This window comes from Lutra lutra, chromosome 11 (assembly GCF_902655055.1).
Source record: "Lutra lutra chromosome 11, mLutLut1.2, whole genome shotgun sequence".
NCBI lineage: Eukaryota > Metazoa > Chordata > Mammalia > Carnivora > Mustelidae > Lutra > Lutra lutra.
Genome location: NC_062288.1, coordinates 27221317 through 27244664, shown reverse-complemented (window position 1 = coordinate 27244664; position 23348 = coordinate 27221317). Strand labels below are relative to the sequence as shown.

The 23348-nt window shown below is 37.6% G+C and overlaps 1 pseudogene; it reads left to right on the top strand.

Moving 5' to 3' along the window:
• Window positions 1–22686: 22686 nt before the first annotated feature.
• LOC125080470 (cytochrome c oxidase subunit 7B2, mitochondrial-like) lies at window positions 22687–22928 on the top strand (annotated as a pseudogene).
• The last annotated feature ends 420 nt before the right edge of the window (window positions 22929–23348 follow it).

Genomic DNA, 23348 nt, shown 5'->3' with positions numbered 1-23348 from the left:
ATGGGGAAAAAACTGAATGTTTAGATAAGCATTTCTCTTTCCAGTAGTTCGTATGTGATGTCTTATTTTCAACTACTGTTTTCTGACTGATTTTGGTGATAAATTTCTCCGTTAATGCTAGAGTCTCACATAAATTATTGGGATTTAATTGCTAAAACAAACTTTTGAGTAGACATGGCACGATCTGATCAAGTCTAAGAAGCCATAGTTATGAGGGCATTGTTTAGTAAGAGTTAACTGAGTTTATCAGGACTAATGTTTTAGAAAGATTAAACTGATGTATTTGAATTTCTCTCATTAAATAAGGATCCTTTTGTGCTCTTCAGTCTGTAAAGCCATGTCTGGAGGATTATCACCTCAGAGTGAGGAGGTAGGGGGGAGGGGTAAAACTGTGTCCTTTTTTCCAAGGTAGCAGTTTCAAGGCTTGGTTTCATGTAAGGTAATTTGCTAAAAATAATATGAAGACAAAGCACAGAGGATTCTTCCACAGTGTTACCCAACACCTTAGACACAAAACTTGCGGTGGAAGTGTAACCAAATAACACAAGTTTGCCCTTTGGTAAGTCACAGATAGAAACTACACCAGGGAGAGCTGCACAAAGGAAATTTTATTTCCAGAAAATAAGGAGATTATGGGGGAAAACCTACAAAACTGATTTCCCAAACAAGGGCAGATGGGTTCTTTTCATTTAGGTTGGGGTGAATATTGAGATGGAGGAGACTTGTCATATGTAGAGCCAGGCATAAAGTCACACATGCCCCTTAAGGAAACATGCCTATTCCTGCATTGGATGTTATGTAAATGAGGCTTGTGCTCCTCCTTGGGAGGAGATTTCAGTGTTATAACGAGGTAAAGGTAATGGTCAGTCCCTCCATGGGTCACTGTATGGTCCACCTACATAGGTGTGAGTTGAGGGTTGAGTTCAGACCAGTCTGGGTGGGTCAGACCTCTTCCTTAGGGTAGTGACTATATTGCTTGAGGTGTACGTAGTTTGGGTTTCCATCATAGGATGTTATTCCCGTTGATTTTTTTTGCCTGAGTTAAGAGTTAAACTGGAAACAAGGGTTTAAGCAAAAATGTGGGACAAAAATTGGTGAGTACAAGCAGGGAGGGCATAAAGGTCAGGTTTTGGAGTCTAGCTGGTGACAGAAGCACATACTTGCAGGGAAGGAGGAAGTCTGTCCTTTTTGGTCCTGGAAAGTTGTGGGAGAAAGAAGGAAAAAAGATGACCAGAGTAAAGGAGGAAATGGTAGATATGTTTTAATGTCCTCTTACCTAGATTCCAACTGGTGGTAGGCCACTAAATACGGTGAGAGAAACATGCAGACCAAGGGATTTTATTACCTTCTTAGATTTCTAGAAGAAAATAGTTATAGGTATTAATTTCCCTAGAGGTGCTATGGAACAGAGAAAGGTTATGAGAAATGGCCTTTTTAGGTGACTTAGATGAAGTTACCGCTTCTTGACTTCCTGACTGGGAAGTTTCTGCACATGACCTCTCTCCACAAGACCTGAACAGATAGCAGAGACCATGCTGCAGATGTGAGATGTTCATCCCCTCAAAGATTAACACCTGACTAAAGAAGCATCAGACCTTCCAGGAAGCCCCAGCTCTTCATTAGAATCCCACAGATCATTGTCCTTGCTAAAAAACTAACAAGCTCTATTATTACAGCACGTTCCGTGCAGATGCCTGGTCTGATGATTTAAGATCACCACCCCCTTTCACAGCCTATTCTGTTTCCACCAGTAGTGCACTGTGCAAGACAACTCCCCAAGACAACTCAGCTGAGAGGTTGAGCAGAACTGGCTGACTCAGGGGGCAGAGGAGTTAAAACTGTAGTCGAAGCCTTGCTGAGGCTTTTGTTCACAACCTAAAAGGCCACCTAGTACTTCAATAAGAGTAGCATGAAAACCATGCAGCCTTCACAGGGATTAAAATTAGAGCCTCAGAATCTTTCTCTCGTTTTTCATATGCATTCTGACATTCAATCCAAAATCATGCATTTGAAAGTAGAACTTGACAGAAACCCAAGAGGAAAAAAAAAATGCAAAATAGAAGCAGAACCCCCTTCCCCATAAGCCTGCTCCCTGTCACCTTCCCTTGCTTGATTTCTCTTTTCACTGTTTAATATCCTATAGAATCATGTATTTGTTTTGTTTATGGTCTGACATCACCCACTGGAGTATAAGCTTCCTTAAGACATTGATTTGTTTCTGTTTTCATTTGGCTTTGCTTGAGAAATAATATTGTTGAATGGAAGTATGGCCAAATTAATTTGCAAACCAAATCATTGCTATGACATTTCAGAGATGCAAGCGCTTACTTGGGTCTGCTTGATGAAAGAGAAACTTGATGGAAGGAATTAGGAAAAGCAGGAGTATCTTACATAAATAAATGAAAAGAAAAAGAATAGGAGGTATAGGTGTGAAGGAGGAAGAGCAAATATATAAAATCCGGATCACAGGGAGAGTGAATCTGTCTTGACGTGAGTGTAGGAAAAATGAGCAATGACACAGATTAAGAAAACTGAAAAAAAGAGTAGAGGGTGGAAAATCATGAACCTCAAGTAAATATTACATTTTATCCAATATCAGTATTAGTAAATCTGAAAAATCGGGGCACCTGGGTGGCTCAGTGGCTTAAGCCTCTGCCTTCGTCTCAGGTCATGATCTCAGGGTCCTGGAATAGAGCCCCGCATCGGGCTCCCTCCTCGGCAGGAGGCCTGCTTCCCCCTCTCTCTCTGCCTGCCTCTCTGCCTACTTGTGATCTGTCAAATAAATAAATAAAATCTTTTTTTTAAAATCTGAAAAATCAGGAAAAGGAACAAAATGCTAAAAACATGAGTTTCTACTTATTTTAACGAGCTTAACTGAATCCAAGTCAGCAATGTTATATTTATTATTTTTTAAGGGAATAAGGGAATTAAACTGTGGGCAAGAGTTTGTGACATATGAATGAAATGAATTATAGAATGTTCTTTTTTTTTAATTTTTAAGGTTTTTTTGAAGATTGTATTTATTTCTTTGACAGAGAGAGACACAGCAAGAGAGGGAACACAAGCAGGGGGAGTGGGAGAGGGAGAAGCAAGCCTCCTGCCGAGGAGGGGGCCTGATGCAGGGCTCGATTCCGGGACTCTGGGATCATGACCTGAGCCAAAGGCAGATGCTTAATAACTGAGCCACCCAGGCGCCTGAATTATAGATTGTTTTAGACTCACAATCAGTTGAAACCACACTGGACTTAATTTCATTTATCTGAGGAAGAATTTGAAGCCTTAAATGATTTACAAAGGTCAAAATTAGAGAAAATTTTAAGAAAGTGAGACTGAAGCAGAAATACTTTTTAAGATGTTTGGAGAAGGAGAATGTATTTTTTAACATGTGAAAGATGTTAGTTGTGAATAAAACTCTTTTTTTTTCCATTTTATTTTTTTTTCAGTGTTCCAGAATCCATTGTGAATAAAACTCTTAATGTACAAATAGATACATAAAATTACTGAGGAAAGTTGTAGAATCATCCATATTCTCGAGCAAAAATTAACCGCAAATGGATTTCGTGGTTTCTTATCTCAATGATTCTCACTCTTTGAGTCCATTACTTGTTATTCATTTATTTGCATGCTGTTTTCTGGTATAGAAGGTCTTAAAATGTTTTCATCAAATACAGATTAAGAATTCCATAAGAGTACAAAACAGCTACATATTTTTATAATCTAATATATCATGGATGCTAAGTGGTTGCTGAATCATACTCAAATCAATAAAACAAACTACTGAAGCTCTAATAAAAGTTTCCTGGGGTATTGTTGATGAGATAAAGGGGAGAGCATAACAAGGAAAGTCTGTCAGGGATTATACTTTGAAAGCTAACTGAGTTTTTAATGACAAAGCTCATGGACATAATCAACCTTAAAATTGCAAGGAAAGGAGACTATGTACCAAATCACTTTTACAAATCAAAAGTTTTACTATAGGAAGATTTCTACAGAATTCAATGCCTATGGAAAATTGACATGGACTATAATTAATTATTCATCAGGAAAAATCCCAGAGAGAAATCAACAAAAATCAAATTGCAGACACGTTGAAGGAAATGGTCTAAGGCCAAAGATAATCTATGTCTATTCTGTCAAAATTGTCTGACTCCTTCCTAGAGGATAGAAAGAAACCTGATAGATAGGAGGTTTAAAACCTACCCTGACAGCTTGAAAAAAAATTTTTTTCAGTCAGTTGTTTTCTGTATTTCTCTGCTTTTTCTGCATACAAAGCTGCTCTGAAAGGTTTATTGTATTTTTAAGCAAATTTATTTAAAGTAGAATATACGTGAAATTAAATTTAGGAAGTGGAAGGAGTACCTGGGTGTCTCAGTCAGTTAAGCGGCTGCCCTTGGCTCAGGTTGTGATCTCAGAATCCTGGGATCAAGCCCAAGTCCAGGTTCCTGCTCAGCAGGGAGTCTGCTTCTCCCTCTCCCTGTGCCCCTCCCCTCCCCACCCCAGGAGCGTGTGCCTGTGCACACACGCTCTCTCTCTCTTTTTCTCTCAAGTAAATAAATAAAATACAGAGATGGGAGTGAGGGAGGAAAGAAGGGAGGAAGGGAGGGAGAAAGGGAGGGAGGGGTGTGCATAATTGATTCTGCTTATCTAGCTTTTAGTGGCTGAATTTGAAAATTCCCCAAAGTCTGACCCTTTAGTTTGTTTTCGCTCCTCAGCTGGTACTTTGGATCTCAAGACCTAGAAACAGTCTGCCAGTTTACCTGGAAGAACAGTCCTGAAGGGAACTGTTGGAAAATGGAGTCCCTCATTTCTGTCTAGATATTGAAAGCTTTGTGTAAGTGGGATCCACTGGAGTAAATGAAACAGACACCAGGCAGCTTACTCTAAGCTCAGTTTTATAGAGAACAGAGAAACCTAGCAGGGATCATCAGGCATTGTCAGTTATCTCTAAACGCTGAGGGGGGATTTTTCCTTTCATTCGGGTCTGAGCACTGTTTTTTAGTGTTATTGAGCACTACTGTTCCCTCCCTCCCCACCCTCTAAAAATACCACATCAGCTTTTAAATATGGGCTTTCTGTCCTAGCCATAAAGATCACTGGAGGAACAGACGGATTTAAGTTAGTTCTTGTCCTCCCAATTCGTTCGCAGCATCTCCTGATAAATTAAACTTTTATTTTTAATACCTAAAATAACCCATGGTTAGTCATCCAGGTCAAAAATGCAGGTGTTATGCTGGATGCCATCTTCCCACATCAGAACTCCTTCTCTCTGCTTTATCCAGCTGCCTCTTGTTTGCTAAGTATTCCTTTAACAAAAACAAAAACTGTGCATATGTCTGTGTATAAATTCACCGCAAAAAACACCGTTCCAAATATCCATGAAGGCATGAAAGACGTCCCTGTTTAGAGACTGTACATTTAAACACATATACCAGGGTGCATGGGTGGCTCAGTAGGTTAAGCATCTGCCTTCAGCTCAGGTCATGATCCCAGCGCCCTGGGATTGAGCCCCGCGTCGGGCTTCCTGCTCAGCGAGGAACCTCCTTCTCCCACTCCCTCTCCTTGTGTTCCCTCTTTCACTGTGTCTCTCTCTGTCAAATAAATAAATAAGATCTTTAAAAAGTATATACCTGTATACACGCAGCCTGTAATTTTGAGTATGATCATTCTATTTTTTTGAAAAAAAATCATTCAATATTTTATTTACTCAGTAATTTTCTCTTCTGGAATCCATAACAGACAAGTGAAAAAAACTGCCCCAATAGCAATATAGTTTTTATCATGTACTTACATCATCACAGACATTAAGTTGTACTCTCACTCTAGTCTACAAATAGTCATTAGTCACTAGAGCACCTGAAGGTTCCATACGCTCCTGACAGTCCCCCAAGATCGATGTGCTCTGTTATTTAAGATTTATGGCTATGCCCATGAATCATTACTATATATAATCCAAAACCTGGCGTTTGCCCTTGTGCTTAAACATTGATGCTCCCATTCTATCAATGTCTACATCTTATTTTTACAAGCTATAATCAGCTTGTCTTAACAAAATAGACAATATGTGTTTAGGAGCCAAATGTTTTAAAATTAAAACTTTAATTCATTAATTGGGGGAGGGAATATTTATTATCTCACAGAAATAAATATATGTTTGAATTCTTTGGGGAGGGTGTTGAGGAAGTGAAGGTGTTGGCTTCTCGGGAAGGCCCCCAATTTTTTTGACTTGGAAGTCAAACTAAAGAAGAAAGCCTGTTAGTTTGGATGACTGCATGGCCTTTGGGTCAAGGTAAATTCTGTTCCATGTGCCTAGTCTGCTTCCCAGGTGAAATACAGAGAGAGCAAGATCTTTGGAATCTGAACCGAAGCATATTAGCAAGTTGGTCTTCACACGCAACACAAAGTGAGGCTGGGCAGCCACATAAGGTCATTGGACGTTCAGGGAGATGAATTCTAATCTTGTAAGCAGACAAAACAGTTCTGAGAGTACCATCAGAGAATCATTCCCCAGCTTCTTTTTCTTTCTTTCTTTCTTTTTTTTTTTTTTTTTAAGCTCCTGTGCCTCTCTGGTGCTAAGGGCTGGAATCTCAGTTTTATCCTGTCCTAAAATTTCTCTCCATATTCATCTTGAGCTTCTTTCCCAAATTCACTCTGTCCCTTCACATACATCAGATTTCTAGTTGTCTCCCAGGAAACATCAGTGATCCCATAAAATTCCCTTTTCTCTGAATGTTGTTCCCATTTTTCTCTTAAAAACAAGACCTCTTAGACACCTTTCAGGACCCGCTAAATTGTACCTGTTCACATGTTTTCCCTGTTTTCCAGACAGAATAATTGGCTCCTCTGCCCCACGGCTACCCTTTACAGATTTTATTTATTCTTTTTTTTTAAAGATTTTATTCATTTATTTGAGAGAGGGAGAGAGCACAGGGTAAGCCGCAGGCAGAAGGAGAGAGAGAAACAGGGAGACAAACTGTGAGGCTCCATCCCAGGACCCTGGGATCATGACCTGAGCTGAAGGCAGACGCTTAACCAACGGGGCCAGTCAGGTGTCCTACCCTTGTGTGTATGTCTCTGCTTCCTGTCACAGCATAGGGTAAGTGTATCGTTAGAGGTGTTGACGACCCATTAGATTTTGAGAAGAATTTAAAATCTAACGAATCTTAGAGGAATGTAAATTCTCTGCAGAGTTCACAAACTCAAATTCATGCACCAGGGCAGTCTGCTCGAGAAGTTGGATTTTTGGAAAACTGCTGCACCAGCTCGTGGTTAGGATGGTAAGTGGCAATTCAGCCACAGAGCGGGTGGGAAGTGCTGGACACTGAGTGACAGGAGCGCTTGCTGAGCAATGCAGCCAGGGGGTCTCAAAATGCAGGTGAAGACATGCCTCTACCTTGCTTGCGGCTTCGCTGTCTTTCCATTGTTTTTGAAAGATAACGAAGCAGGAAAAAACACCCAGAAACAAAACAAACAAAAATATACAGCTGATCAAGTCCTGCCTGACTTGAAATCTCTTAACCTTTATATCATCACTGTATCTCACACTCCTTGATCTCTCTGTGCCAGTCTCTCTGTCCTCAGCACCCTCAGTCCTTCCACCATAGGGCTTTTTATGCGCTTTTCTTCTCTTTCCTTTATTAACCCTTCCTCATGTCAGTTCTACCTCAGGCTCCCCAACCCAACCACCGAACACCTCTGTTTGTTCCACTAATCCCAATACGTCCCTGCTTACGATTTTTAAATGGTGATCATAGTGATCTGTCTCCACACACAGATTCTGAGTTCCATGAAGATAAGGATCCTTTGTGGGTTTACCCTTACTTTAACTCTAGAAATATGTGTAGTACGTGGCAGGAGATAAGCAGTAAATATTTGTTAAATGAAGGAAGGAAGGAAGAAGTGAGTAATACTAAAAATAGTAATTTGTAAATGGATGGAGGGCTGAACGGAAGTTACATTATTCTAATTACACAGTAAGCGGACAGGTCTGTGAACTAGGGGACAAAGCTATTTAAGATCTGGCCATAGACCTTTAACTGAGTGAGCATTAAGTCAATATACCAAGAGTAAAGAATTATTGAATAATAATAATTTACTTGTGTATTAAATGTGTCTGTTAGTGTATAAACAATCTGATAAAAATGAGAGAGATAGAAAGTACTTTTTTAAAAGCTCTTTTTCAGTCACGTCAGTGGTGGAGAATAGACAGCTTGGTGAGAAGAGGTAACCTTTAGCTCTCCGAGGTGAGCTTCTGCTTCTGCCAGATATTTTTCAGCTCCGGTTTCACTGCATTGTTCTATTAGAGACTGATCTTTCCCCTTTTGTGCTTTACTTGAGAGAAATAAAATCTCACCAAGTGTGATTTTTAATGTGAAAACACAAAAGTCCATATGTAACGATAAAAATTCCCTGCCACCAGATAAGAGATAAAAATCACTAATGATCAAGAAAATATTTAGCTACTAAAAGACCAGAGAAGGAATAAAAATACTTTGAAGGTCTAATAGAAAATTGCATAATAAGTCTCATTGCTTTCAGCATTTAAGTTTGAAACATTTTTGTTTTTTTCAGTAAAATAGTTAAATGATGCTAATTCAAATGCCCTTAACAACAAAAAAGAAAATGCTCTTAACATAAATAAGTTTTGCTTAAAAAATACAACCAAGATTTCATTTCTTTTCAAATATGTGTGTTACATACACATTCATATATGTATATATACTTTATATATTCAGATAGGTATATGATATAAAATATATAGTAATAAAATTATATAACAAAACTATATACATAATTTTATATTTAACATACGTATATACATTAAACCTACTTATATACATTTAGAGAGACAAGCTTAGCATTTGGGAAATAGGCTTTTTGGAGGCAGTTTTTAAGAATTTGTCATTTTTCAAAGATTCTTTGCTCCCATATTGCCTCTTTGCTCTCACTTCTTGGCCAGGTATTTAATAAACAATGAGGCTTGTCGCAGGGGATTTCATTAAGGATGACATGTACCACATTATCACAGCCTTGGAAGTGTCCTGTGTCCTTCTTCCTGCCCAGAGAGAAAAACACTAACCAGAATTTTATATTCGTCTTTCATTTGTTTTTCTTTATATTTTTAGCACATATTTCTCCACAAGAATGTTATTTTATGTTCTTGAGCTTTCTAGGACTATCCAATCAGTCCTTGTTACTTAATTTCTTATTTAATTATATAGTAAATAATCAGTTGTATTGACGTGTGAGGTTGTTTACACAGAGGAATGGTATTTGTAGGAAGATGTTATATTGTATTTAGTCACTCTGTTTTCCATGTTTACCTTTAAGAACAGGGCTCTTAAGGATGGAATGGTTTCTGGTATGTGTGGACAATAGTTTCTCTGCTCCACAACTGCTGGGTAAACACAGAATGTTTTTCAAACTGACGACCCGAATGTGTCCTTCTACCAAAAGTGAATGAGAGCTCCCTCTGCTCTGTGATCCCCCAAACTTGGCAGCATTTATCACACTTTCTAATTTTTCTAATCTGTCAAAATGGTTTATCATCCTATGTGTATGTGTTGAAGGATACAATTTTGTTATTTTTAGTATATTCACAGAGTTATGTAACAATCAACACAACCTAATTTAGGAACGGTTTTATCACCCCAGAAAGAACCTGTTAGGAGTTACTCTACATTCCCACCCGTCACCACTACCCCCATGCAACCACTGATGTATTTTGCCAGTACAGATTTGCCTACTCAGAGTATTTTCGTATAAATGTGACCACGTAATATGTGGTCTTTTATGATTGCTACTTTGCTTAGCATAATGTTTTTCTGGGAGGATTCAGTGTTCACATGAATTAGTATTTCATTTCTTTCTATTACTGAATAATATTTCATTGTATGGATCTACCACATTCTGGTTATCCATTCTGAAGTTAATGGACATTTGAGTTGTTTCCACATTTTGGCTATGAAGGATAACGCTGCTATGAACATTTATATACAAGCTTTGATGTGGATACATGTTTTTATTTAACTTATGTATATACCTGGAAGTGGAATTGCTGGTTATATGGTGACATCGTATTTGTTTAACATTTTGAGGTATTATCAAGCTGTTTTCCAAAGTAGCTGCACCTTTTTACATTCCTACCAGCAATGTATGAGGATTCCATTTCTCCACAATCTTGTCAATACTTACCATATATGTTACTGGTGATAGGTGCTTTGTATGTGTAGAGTGACTATTTCACTGTGATTTTCATTTGTATTTCCCTAATGACTAATGCCAAGCATCTTTTCACATGCTTACTGGCTACTTGTGTGTCATCTTTGAGCAGAGATCTATTCAGATACTTTTTCCAAATTTCATTTGATTATTCTTCACCTTCTTGTTGAGGTGTAAGTTTTTTATGCATTCTGGATACAAGTTCTCTATCAGACGTATCCTGCAAGCGAGCTCTGTGTTGGGTCAAATAGTGACAGTACTCTGTAAACAGGTATTTTCCAAGGGAATGCAAGACCACTTACATAACGATAATTCTCTGAGGATGGGCTTTCTGAGAAGCCACAAAATCATCCTACGCCCACTAGTGTCTGTAAGGTTGTTGTTTTATCATAACTCCTGTGGTTGTGATGCTGATGATTTTCAAGGCTACTGTAGAGCTGGGGAGAATAGGACTTGTATCCAAAATATATAACTAATCTTCACAGTTCAATAATAAACCAAAAACTTGATTTAAAAATTGGCAAAAGATTTAAAAGGACATTTTGATAGTAGTTATAAATGACAAATTAAAACATGGAAAGATGGTCAACATGATTAATCATTAGGGAAATGTAAATTAAAATCATAATGAGATAATACTACCTACCCTCCAGAATGGAGAAAAGTAAGACTCTTAATACCAAGAGCTGATGAAAATTTAGTGCAACCAGAATTATGTTAATCTGATGGTGGGAATGAAAAGAATGGCACACTTTGGAAAAGTTTGGAATGTCTTATAAAATTAGAAAATTTCTTATTTCTCCATCAGTTCCACTAGAAATTTACCTGAGATGAATGACAATTTCTGTCTACACAAATCATTCAATGAATGTTCACAGCAGCTTTATTCATAATAGCTACAATTCAGAAAATAATTCAAATGTCCATCAAAAGGTGAGTGGGTAAAAGACCTCAACGTGAGACAGGAATCCATCAGAATCCTAGAGGAGAACATAGGCAGTAATCTCTTCAATATCAGCCACAGCAACTTCTTTCAAGATATGTCTCCAAAGGCAATGGAAACAAAAGCGAAAATAAACTTTTGGGACTTCATCAAAATCAAAATCTTCTGCACAGCAAAGGAAACAGTCAAGAAAACAAAGAGGCAAACCACGGAATGGGAGAAGATATTTGCAAATGACAGTACAGACAAAGGGTTGATATCCAGGATCTATAAAGAACTCCTCAAACTCAACACACACAAAACAGACAATCATATCAATAAATGGGCAGAAGATATGAACAGACACTTCTCCAATGAAGACATACAAATGGCTATCAGACACATGAAAAATGTTCATCATCACTAGCCATCAGGGAGATTCAAATTAAAACCACATTGAGATACCACCTTACACCAGTTAGAATGGCCAAAATTAGCAAGACAGGAAACAACATGTGTTGGAAAGGATGTGGAGAAAGGGGAACCCTCTTACACTGTTGGTGGGAATGCAAGTTGGTGCAGCCACTTTGGAGAACAGTGTGGAGATTCCTCAAGAAATTAAAAATAGAGCTTCCCTATGACCTTGCAATTGCACTACTGGGTATTTACCCCAAAGATACAGATGTAGTGAAAAGAAGGGCCATCTGTACCCCAATGTTTATAGCAGCGATGGCCACGGTCGCCAAACTGTGGAAAGAACCAAGATGCCCTTCAACGGATGAATGGATAAGGAAGATGTGGTCCATATACACTATGGAGTATTATGCCTCCATCAGAAAAGATGAATACCTAACTTTTGTATCAACATGGATGGGACTGGAAGAGATTCTGCTGAGTAAAATAAGTCAAGCAGAGAGAGTCAATTATCATACGGTTTCACTTATTTGTGGAGCATAACAAATAGCATGGAGGACAAGGGGAGATGGAGAGGAGAAGGGAGTTGGGGGAAATTGGAAGGGGAGGTGAACCATGAGAGACTATGGACTCTGAAAAGCAATCTGAGGGTTTTGAAGGGGCAGGGGGTGGGAGGTTGGCAGAACCAGGTGGTGGGTATTGGAGAGGGCACGGATTGCATGAAGCACTGGGTGTGGTGCAAAAACAAGGAATACTGTTACGCTGAAAAAAAAATAAAAAATAATTCAAAAAAAAAAAAAAAAGGTGAGTGAGTTAACAAATTGCATTACATTCCTACAATGTGATGCTATCCATAACTAAAAGGACAGACCTCCCGAAAATTTAAATAAATAAGTAAATGAACAAAGGAAAGACCTCCTAACATATGCAAAAATATGAATGAGTTGCAAGTGCATTACACTGAAGAACCAAGCCAGACACAAAAGACCATATATACTGTATGATTCTATTTATATGACATTCTAGAAAAGACCAAACATTAATGACAGAAAATGGATCAGCGTCTGCCAGAGGCTGGGTTTAGGGGAATAGAATTGATTGCAGTGAGGCTCAAATGGACTTTTTGGAGTAATGGGAAATTGTCAATATCTTGATTTTGGTACTGGCTACTATATATATATTTACCACAATTCACTAGACTATGCACTTAAAGGGGGTAAGTGTTACCGTGTGAAAATTACACTTCAAGAAATGAGAGAAAATATTTTGCACAGATGTTATATTCAACTTTATACTAAAAATATACATATTTGTATAAAATAGAATTATACTTACATTTTACTGGAGAAAATAGACAATACTATTAAATCCAAAGCAAGTGTCAATGACAAATGTGTAAGTTACACAAAAATAAATGTAACAAAGTTGTGTAAAAACTTCATGTAGGAAACTTGCAACTTTATTGAAATCTTTTAGGGATGATCTAGATAGATGGAAAGACACCATATCCATACATTTTTTTTTTAAAAAATTACTGTTAGAAGGCTATCTGGATGCCTGGGTGCCTCAGTCGGTTAAGTGTCTACCTTTGGCTAAGGTTCTAATCCCAGAGTTCTGGAATCAAGCCCCAGATCAGGCATCCTGCTCAGCAGGAAGTCTGCTTTCCCTCCCACTGATGCTTCCCCTGCTTCTGCTCTCTCACTCATATTTTCTCTCAAATAGATAAATAAAACCTGACCAAAAAAAAAAAAAAAAAATGTCAGCTTTCCTGGTTGAGTCATAAATTCAAGTTAAATTTGTTCACTCAGCAAATATGTACTGAGTACCTATCTTTGCCTCAGCATCTACTGTTTTAGGTGCTTGAGATGTACAAATGAACAAATCCAAAAATACCTTTGTCAGTTTTGAGTTTATAATCTATCTGGGTAGGAAATGGGTAGGTGATAGGGAAGTAAAATAACAATAGACATATGAATACATAAACTTCATAGTATGATAGAAGGTGATACTTGACTATGAACAAAAAGTAGAGGCAACTCAATGAGTAAAAATAGTGGGGATGGAATTGTGACAGGTTGCAATTTTAAAATGGAATTTTCTTTAAAATCCACTAATCTGCTCTGAAATATATTTGGAAAATGAAGTGGATCAAAATAACTAATTCATTACTGAAAGAGGTATAGAAACTGGAAAGATGAGCTCTATCAGACATTATCACCATTTTAAAGTTACACTAATAAGAAAGTATTGTATTGGTGACTGGTACACAATAGAATGAAGAGCCCATAGATATACCTGAAGATATATAGAAAGCATGTAAGTAAAGTAAGAATTGATAACTTAGTTAATGGCCCATGATAGAACTCAGCTTCTCATATACAGAATAATTTCAAATGGATCAAGGGGTTAAATATAAAACACAAATTATTTGAAGAGGCAATATAGGGACACACCTATGAAACGGTTCCAACAAGTTAATACTAAAACTACAATAATTTCTTAAGGAGGGCTTAAAAAATGCAGCTATATTTAACAACTTTTTAATTTCACTATAAGTGTCTACTTCCTTAGTAATCAAGAATAAGTGAGTTAAATTCGTAACATCATTCCACATTCACTAAGCAAAGTAGAAACTGATAATTTCTAATAATAGCAAGGATGTGGAACAGTGGTTACACAGGAGTTGAGAGTGATCTATCACTTCTTTGAAAAGAAAACCATGATGCCTAATAAAATGTTTGAATATATGGTCCTCAAGGCATATCAAGAATGTTCCTAGGATCATGATTTTAAATGAGTTAGAATGAAGCAAATTCACATTGGTGCATCTCAGGAGCATGACACTGGGCATGCAAAGAAAATTACAGATGAAAGCCAAAGTATTTATTACATTAAAATAGATTTTAAAATCAAGGGAAAAAAAGCATATTTATGGGAGTAAACATATATGGCAAACCTGTATAGCAAAGAATGAGGAACACAACTTCTTGTGTTTAATTCTTAGAGGCAGGGAAGGAGAGTTACTGGGGAAAGGCACATAGCGACTTCAAACATTGAAATAGTCTATTTCTTAAGATTCATCATGGGTAGGGCACTTCTCTTTTTTTTAACTATGATGAACATTATATATATTCTTTTGTGTATATATATATTAAAATTTTTAAAACAAGTATTGAATACATGTTAGCCATCCAATTTATACCCTATGGTCATCGTACACATTCCATTTTATAGATATATGAAACCTCATTTAATATTTGGTTTGCAAAGGTGAAATTCTTACTGTTTTTGAACTAAAATTGAAAAAAAATTTTTTAATGGAGCCAATTTAACCTTCGCTGGAGAAATAAAGGATGCTTTAGAAAATAAGTCCTATTAATGTAATCAAATGTTCCCATTCCCTTTCCAATTCGTATAAACTATAAAAGTGATTTCTCTCTTCTCTACATAGCCGAAGCCAGATCGCATTAACAAGTAATTAAGTCAGTCATAACAAAAATTACAATAGGAGTTAAAGTTTGCTGAATACCTACTATGTGTTTGTACCTTTAAGTGAGAGAGCATAGCAGACAAAAATCTCTACCCTCATGAAGCTCACATTGTCATGGGAGGAGAAAACCATTAAATAAAAGGATATTACATCATATGTTGGAAGGCAAGAAAAGTTAAGGAGAAAGTTGAAGCCCAGAAGGGCAAAGAGGCGCAGAGGTAAGGGGAGGGTGAATTTTAAACAGAATGATTAGGAAAGGCTTCCCTGAAAAGGCGACCCTAGTGCTGGTGACCAGGAATGTTAAATGGAATCCTGGGGGAAGAGCATCCAGGAAAAGGAAACAGTTACAGGCTCTGAGGTAAGATGAGAAATGGCGAGGGCACCGTAGGTGGATGGAGATTGGTCATGAGAGTCAGTGTAAGAAACAAAGTCAGAGAGGCTGTGGATCATATGAGACTTACAGATGATGATAAGAGATCTTGATTTTACTGTAAATGAAACCGACAAATTGTACTCTAATTATATTTTACGGACATATAACAGGCTCAAGAAGAAAGTAAGGAGAATTAACTGAAGTTGGGCAAGGCAGACAAGCAGGGCGACTAGTCAGAAGACTCAGAATAATCCAGGTAAGTGATGATGGTGCCCTGGACCACGTTTTAGCAGAAAGGTGGTGAGATTTTTGTATTTTGAAGCTAAGACAGACAAGGCTTACAGCATTCAGATGAAAATGTTCCAGAAAAAGAATCAAGGGTGAGTCCAGTGCTTTTGTTCTGAAAAACTGAAAAATCGAGTTGCCATTCCTCTACTCTCACATGAGGAAAACTGCAGGTGTAGCATGTTGAGAGAGAAAGATCATGAGTTCACTTTATTCAGTTTGAGATTTATGTATGAGCCTGGGGTTCAGACACAAGTGTGGGCTAAAGATATAAATGTCAGTTAAATATATGGTGCTCGGAGTCTTTAAGGGAGTATGAGCAGATAAAAAAACATAAGGGGACAGTGCCTGAGACCTGGAGTTTTCCAATATTATGTCTGGAGAAAAGAAGAAAAAAAAAAAAAAAAAAACAGAAAAAGAGTAAGAGAGTTTAGTTGGTGATGGGGATTGGAAAAGGACCAGGAGTGAGTTTTGTCCTGGAAATGCTGGAAATGTTTCACACAAGAAAAGAGTCACCATCTATGGCAGATGCTGGTCGTAGGCAGAGTAAGACGGGGATCAAGAACTGATTGTTGTATTTACCAGTATGGAAGTAAGTCACCAGTGACCTTGATAAGTCTCTTGATGGAGGGCAGTTTTGCACAAAAGCTATTTTGAATGGATCCAAGAGGGAAAAGAGAAAGGAATTGAAAATAGAAAAGATAGACAACCACCAAAAGTTCTATAAAAACAAAAAGAAATAAGACAGCTGTTACAGAGAAATGTGGGATTGAGATTCTTTTTAACAATGGGAGAAATCACAGCATATTACCTATGGCCATGAGAATGAACAAGTACAGAGACTGATTAAATGAACCATGTCCCTGAGCGGGGAGAGGAAGTGAAATCTGATGTACAAGTGGAGAATGTGGCTTTCTAAAAGAGCACAGACATGCAGAATCAAAAAAGTGAAGGTTGAGAATAGGGTGTTGATGATGGTACATGTATAGATTGGGCAAGACTGGGAAAAGATGGTGTCTCTTCAAAACTCCATTACCAAGAATCACAGATACTGAGAGTTGAAGACCAAAAATATTCAGAATGTGGGATAATAGTATTGCTCATGTTGCTTCAAGAGCCCACTTGAAGTTAGTAGTCATGAAGTTTAAATGAGAGTGATGAGTAGGGTAACATGTTTTCCTTCTATTGAAACTGACACGGGTAGAGGTAGAGAATACAACAAGAAATGGAAGAGGTTTGTGGTATATGAAAGAGGACAATTAAAGTTTGACTGTGGACTGTAAACTGATCAGGGAAGTGAGTGCATGAGAGAAACAGGAAGAAGTAAAATTTTTATAGGATTAACAGATTGTATATATGGGTTTGAAGGATGATTTGCCCAGAACAGGCGCTTAAACTCATCAGGGTTCACAGTGACTCAGGCTGGTTAAGTTGTAAGAGATATACATTTTTGTTGACTATAGCCTTGTTTGGGCTTTTCAATCATTAGGTTCAGTGTTCTGCACTGTTTCATGTATATCTGAGCATAATATACTCAAAATTTATTATTACTTTGTTTAGCTTTTACAGCTAACAGTTTAAAGCTTATATAGGCATTTTATTGTATCAAAGCATTGGTACTCTATTTCTGTATAAAAATTCTTATTTTAGGGACGCCTGGGTGGCTCAGTTGGTTAAGCGGCTGCCTTCGGCTCAGGTCATGATCCCAGCGTCCTGGGATCGAGTCCCGCATCGGGCTCCTTGCTCATCAGGGAGCCTGCTTCTCCCTCTGCCTCTGCCTGCCATTCTGTCTGCCTGTGCTTGCTCTCTCTCCCTCTCTCTCTCTGACAAATAAATAAATAAAATCTTTTTAAAAAATTCTTATTTTAAGTCTTAGCAATAATTTTTTTCTTTTAATTTTTAATTGAAACATAGCTGACATGCAATGTTACATTAGTTTCAGGTGTAAAGCATAGTAATTCAATAACTCAGTATATTTATGGATAATGTTTATGTGTAAAGTTGACTGAATGAATAAAACGCTTCAGGTTAAAAAGGAATCGAATAACACTGAAATACCATAATCAAAATATATAAATGTATGCTTCTTTGGGACTTTAAAAGCCTACATTATAGCTATAAATGCCATAATTTTGAAGCAATTGGGAACACACACTGTATTTTAAGATATTTGCAATGGCTGTAATACGATTTGAGAATATCTGATTTCTGTATTTGCCAAAACCACAAGGACTATTAATTCTATGGTTTATTGTCTAAATTTTCAACAGAAGAAAACCCTAAATTAATAAAAAATGAAGATCAATTTTTCACCATCCAAATATCATAGATAGGCTGCATTCCATCTAGTGGTAATCCTTGGATTAAGTTTGGTTAAAAGCTGTGTCTGTAGGGCATTTATGTCATCTTCATTCAGGATCACTTTAAATAGAAGGAGGAAAAACTGCGGAGGTCTGCAAACTTAGGTAGACCTGAAAGTGGACACATAGTACTTTCAGTCAATCCACTTGAGATAAATCAATCATAGGATGACATCCAACTACAAGAGACCAGGACAAATACAGCCCAGTCATCTATCAAGATGATGAAAGAACAGGGTCAGAAGACAGCAAGCAGACTCTACCACCAACAACCATCATCCTACTTTTCCCACATTTCTGCTTCCCAATCCTCTTTGGTGTGATGTTTATTTTATTTTGTTTTTAAAGTCCATTTTTCTTGCAAATCTGTCCCTTCTGGGTAGTCTCTCTTGTGGAAAATCTTTTAATTTTAGGATTTTTGGAGGAAGTTGTACTATAAGAGTCAGTAATTATACAATTTGAAGACATTTTTATTATTGGGGTTAATTGGGGTACAGTATTACTTTTAGGTGTACAACACAGTGGTTTGACATAAGTATGTAATGCAAAATGGTCAGCACAATAAATCTGGTAAGCAAATTGTAAGAATCTACAAAGATCCTACAATATTATTGCCTATATTCCCTATCCTGTACATTACATCCCCATAACCTATTTCATAACTCAGAGTTGGTACTTCTGAATCTCCTACCCATCTTGCCCCGACCCCCATCTTTCTGGCAACCACCAATCTGTTCTTTGTTATCTATGAGGCTGGGTTTTGCTTGGAAAACATTTTTAGTGTCATATAATACAAGCAAATGCTAGGAGATTATTCCGAGCTAAGGCAAATGTTAGTATATATGATCCAGTGTATTGTCTAATTTTGGTCTATTCATCTGAAATTTTATTAAGTAAAATAATTCTTGAAATAAGTGTGCCATCTGCCAAATTGGAAATTAAGTTTGTATAAAATTGTTGAAAAAATTATCTCTTAGGTATTTATACACACACACACACACACACACACACACATTTACCCTTTTTTGCTTTTGATTCTAAATCACACAGATCTACTTTTTTAGATTTATACAAATTAGTAGATAACAAAATAATCTCTTAAACCCAGTATGATTATCAGGTGATCTTCTAACATTACCCAAGGCAGAAGTAGCAATTTTGCCTGGTAAAGATGGCTGTCCGTCAGATTATTCTACTGTAATATCTCTGTTGTGACCAGAGAGACCCAAATAATTGTGTCTTCTGGAAGTTAGAGGGCGGAAGGGGGAATTAGTCTTTATGACTTTTTAGTTATCAGAACATTTAAGCTTGAAAAAATATTGGGTACCTGAACTTTATCTCACTTGTAATGACCTCAAATAAAAATGAAGATATAAGAAAAAGGATAAAATGAGCTGATGATACAAGAGAAGGTTTGTTGCCAGGAAATCAGTTCCAGGGGAATGATCTGCCTGAGGCCCATTTTTACTTCATCCAGGGCAGAGGTATATTAATCAATGCTTATTTTGTGGTTTGTTTAGTCTGTCTTTAAAATCATGGGTCTTTTTTTATATAATAGGGAATGATGAGTGTTTTTTTATAATTATAAATAGAACATATTCTCTTAGATCTACTTAGCATTGATAATTTCATCACTATGCCTGCATTGGTGGGGTTTTTTTTTCCTTTCTATTTTTTTTTTTTTTTTAAGATTTTATTTTTAAGTAATCGCTACACCCAACGTGGAGCTGGAACTCACAACCCCAAGTTTAAGAGTTGCGCACTCTACCGACTGGGCCATGCAGGTGCCCCTGCATCAGTGTTTCTTCACCTTTTTGCGAAACTATTCTGGAAATTTGGTAAAAGCTATGGACTCTTTCCCTAGGAAAAAGTACAGGTACACAAATAGAAATTTTGCATAGAATTTTGAGGTGTTTACTGACACCCCAATATTCTTCCAGAGGCACCCTTAGAGTTCAAGCTGGGACCTGTTGAAAACCTGCTTCTACATTTTCATGTAATGGCGAAGAATCTGCGAGTAGCAAGACCAGTTCTCTACATGTCACGTCTCTAATTTGTTCATTGTGCTGGTCTCGCCACTAGGAAAATGATCTGGGTGCTATTTTCTTTTTCATTCTTGGTGAATATATATTAACTACATCTTTTTAGTGTAGTTTAGTTCTGACCGATCCAAAGCAACAGAAGAAATAAATGATACTGTGCATCAGCCAAAATAATGCATTATTCACAAGGCATATAGGCTGAGGTTACATGACGTTTGAAGCAATGTAAACCCTAATTATATCTTAATTACTGTTAATATTAAATTGTGTACATTTCTCAGCACATATTACTCTAGAAGAGACAGAAGAAGTGTGTTGAAAGATGGAAGGCATTTTGCATGTATGATAGGATGGCGAATGGGAATTTTGTGGTCATCCCATGATTGGTGACTAGATCCCAAAGCTGAGAAGAAAGAAGTACTAAGCTCCCACTTTCTAAAGAGATAACCCCCAAATGGATGTCAGAATCCTCTCTGCAGAATTCACCAAGGGATCAGAACTAACCCTGTAAGGCTGCCGGCTAGTGAGTAGCACTACACAGCATTGACTCAGCTCGTTTCGGATCCAAACCTAGTCACACAGCTGGGGAACCAGATGGAAGCTGGTCTCCCCACCTCTCCAGCCCTCAAGAAAATGGGAACCCTAGTAACTATGAGAGTAGTCCTTAAACAGTTCTAGTTAGCACATAGTCAATGCTCAAGTGTACTTATATCTAGTATTTATTAAGTACTCAATATTTTCTGTGATTCAAGGTCTTCCTTTTTAAATACCTATTTCATTCAGCTGTTGTGAAGATTAAGGGCCAACATAGCTGTAAATGAATATAAAAGTACCTGGCCCCTGGTAAATATATTGGCAACAAATGCATTATTTTGTCCATAGTTCATACAACCATCCCCTCCCCCACCGTGTGTGTGTGTGTGTGTGTGTGTGTGTGTGTGTGTGTGTGTGAGAGAGAGAGAGAGAGAGAGAGAGAGAGAGAATGTGTAAAAAACTGAGAAGTAGAAGAGACAGAGTTGATGGCATGGTGTGGTGAGCCCAGTGGAAAGGGAAGGGTATTCTTTGCGGAGAGTAATTTGATACAGAAAAAAGTCGTTCCTCCACCTGCAAAACAAAGTGAGAGGGAGGCTCCATTAAAATCACTCAGAGATGAAGTCTCCCTAGATGAGGCAGGGACTTCATTTCCTTATTGAGTGTTAGGTTAGCAAAAGCCTTGCTGACGCGCCATGTTGCCCATGTTCTTCCTCACTCCATTGGGCGTCAGAGCATCCTTTATTATCACGGCCAGTGATGCTCCGCTTTCCCTCACTCTCAAACCACATAAACTCTCTCAAATAGGCACACAATGCTCTTCTTTGTAGAACTTACCAGAGTTGACACTTACATATTTATTTTGGGTCTATTTGTTTAATGATCATCTAGCATAGTAAGACGTAAAGTTCATTAAGACAAGGACTGTATTTTCATATTTCCAGTGCCTACCTCAGTGACTTTGCTCATTAGTTAAGTCTTTGATAAATTTTGGGTAAATAGATGATGCAAGCTGGAGGATAGAATAATCACTGTTCAAGTCTTGGAAAGGTTCCCATGCTCTAAAAGAAATACAGTGCTAGATTAGTTTAGCTATGAAAGAAAAAGATTAATTCTGGTTAAATGATCAGAGGAGGTTTATCATGTAAGTGTAGGATTGGAATGAGAATTTGAAGAAAGGTAGAGGGCAATAAACAAATTGAAGGGGAGAGAAATAAAAGGAAACTTATGTGTGCTACCTATCCTGGATTGTAAGTGAATTTGGGAAAGAAGAGAACAGATTCTATGGAAAAATAAAAGATACATCTCAATTGTGAGGAATTCATCATAATACATCCCTTTCAATGTGATGCTAATTATTTGGATAATTTCCCATAAAGAGTGGTTAGGTTAAGTTTTGAGAAGAGAAGGATATGAGACATATATCAGACCACGTTAGTATAGAAAACCAAAACTAGTTTCAGTGTTTTGAGCAGAAAGTAACTTAACAGAGGATTAGGTAATTTTAACATTGCTGAAAGAGTTGGAGAAGTGAGCTCCATATTGGGCCTCTAGAGCTGGCTCTAAAATGTTTCTCGAAACCCACGAAGCTAGAAAATAGACACTAAAACTCTGCAGACGAGTGTTAAAACTGGTGCAGAAAAGAAATCCACGTCAGTATGACTAATTACCAACAGAAACCAAACAGGTCAAACATATAAAATATCTCCTTATTATTCCCACTTTTCGAATATCACATCATGGCATATAATTGACAAAACCTAGTAAGTAGCAAGAAATCCAGCAGTGGAGCTTCCAAGTTAGTGAAAACGTTGATGTACTAGGAGGATGAGGTGCCCCCCAGAGAGGGCGTGGAAGCTCCCCCCACCCCCATTCTTTATTTTGTGCATCTCTTCCATTTGGCTTTTCCTGAAATGTATCCTTTACAATAAACTGATTATACAAGCTGAATCTAGAAGTTTCTGAGAAGAGCATTTGAGTTCCTACCAGGGCTTCTTGCAATGCAGTACACTGGCAGCTGCAATCAAATGCAATCCTATCACACCTTCGTGATGTTTCCCTCGGCCAGAAATATACTAAGGATCTCAAGAATAGAAGCACTGAGCAAATTATGGCAAGACAGAGCCACATAAAATACTCACTGGATTTTCTCGACAAATATGCTAATGCAGCACCAGCCAGCAGAAAAACTTATAGTGTTGTTGTGAGGATGTTTAATATCACACAGATTGGAATAGAATGGAACCTGTCCCCAGTTGGTGGAGTCACCACAAAGTAGTGAAAACATCAGTAACCATTGTAGTTGCCATAACACAGAATTGTATCAAAACCAACTTGTCATCTAAGCTATTCTTACTACTCATGGTAGCACAAATAAAGTACACTTGAAACTAAAAAAAAAAAAAAAAAAACCAACTAGCACCACAGAAATTGAAGAAATGTAGTCTTGGTTTATCTCCATCTCTGTCTCCACACACCGTCTATGTCTCCCCCAACAATGGGGAGGAGGACATGAAGTTTGTTAGGGTCAACTCACAACACCTCACAAGGAAGTTTTGTTCTTGTTGTGTTTCATTCGGTGTCAATGTCCTCGCTGACTTGAATTTAAGAGATGGATTTCGTGAAGTTGGTGAGGGAGGGAAAAGTCAGCAGTTGACCCGCAGTCCACGAATCTGCATAAATGTGATGCTTTCAAGTAAGACACAAAATCCAG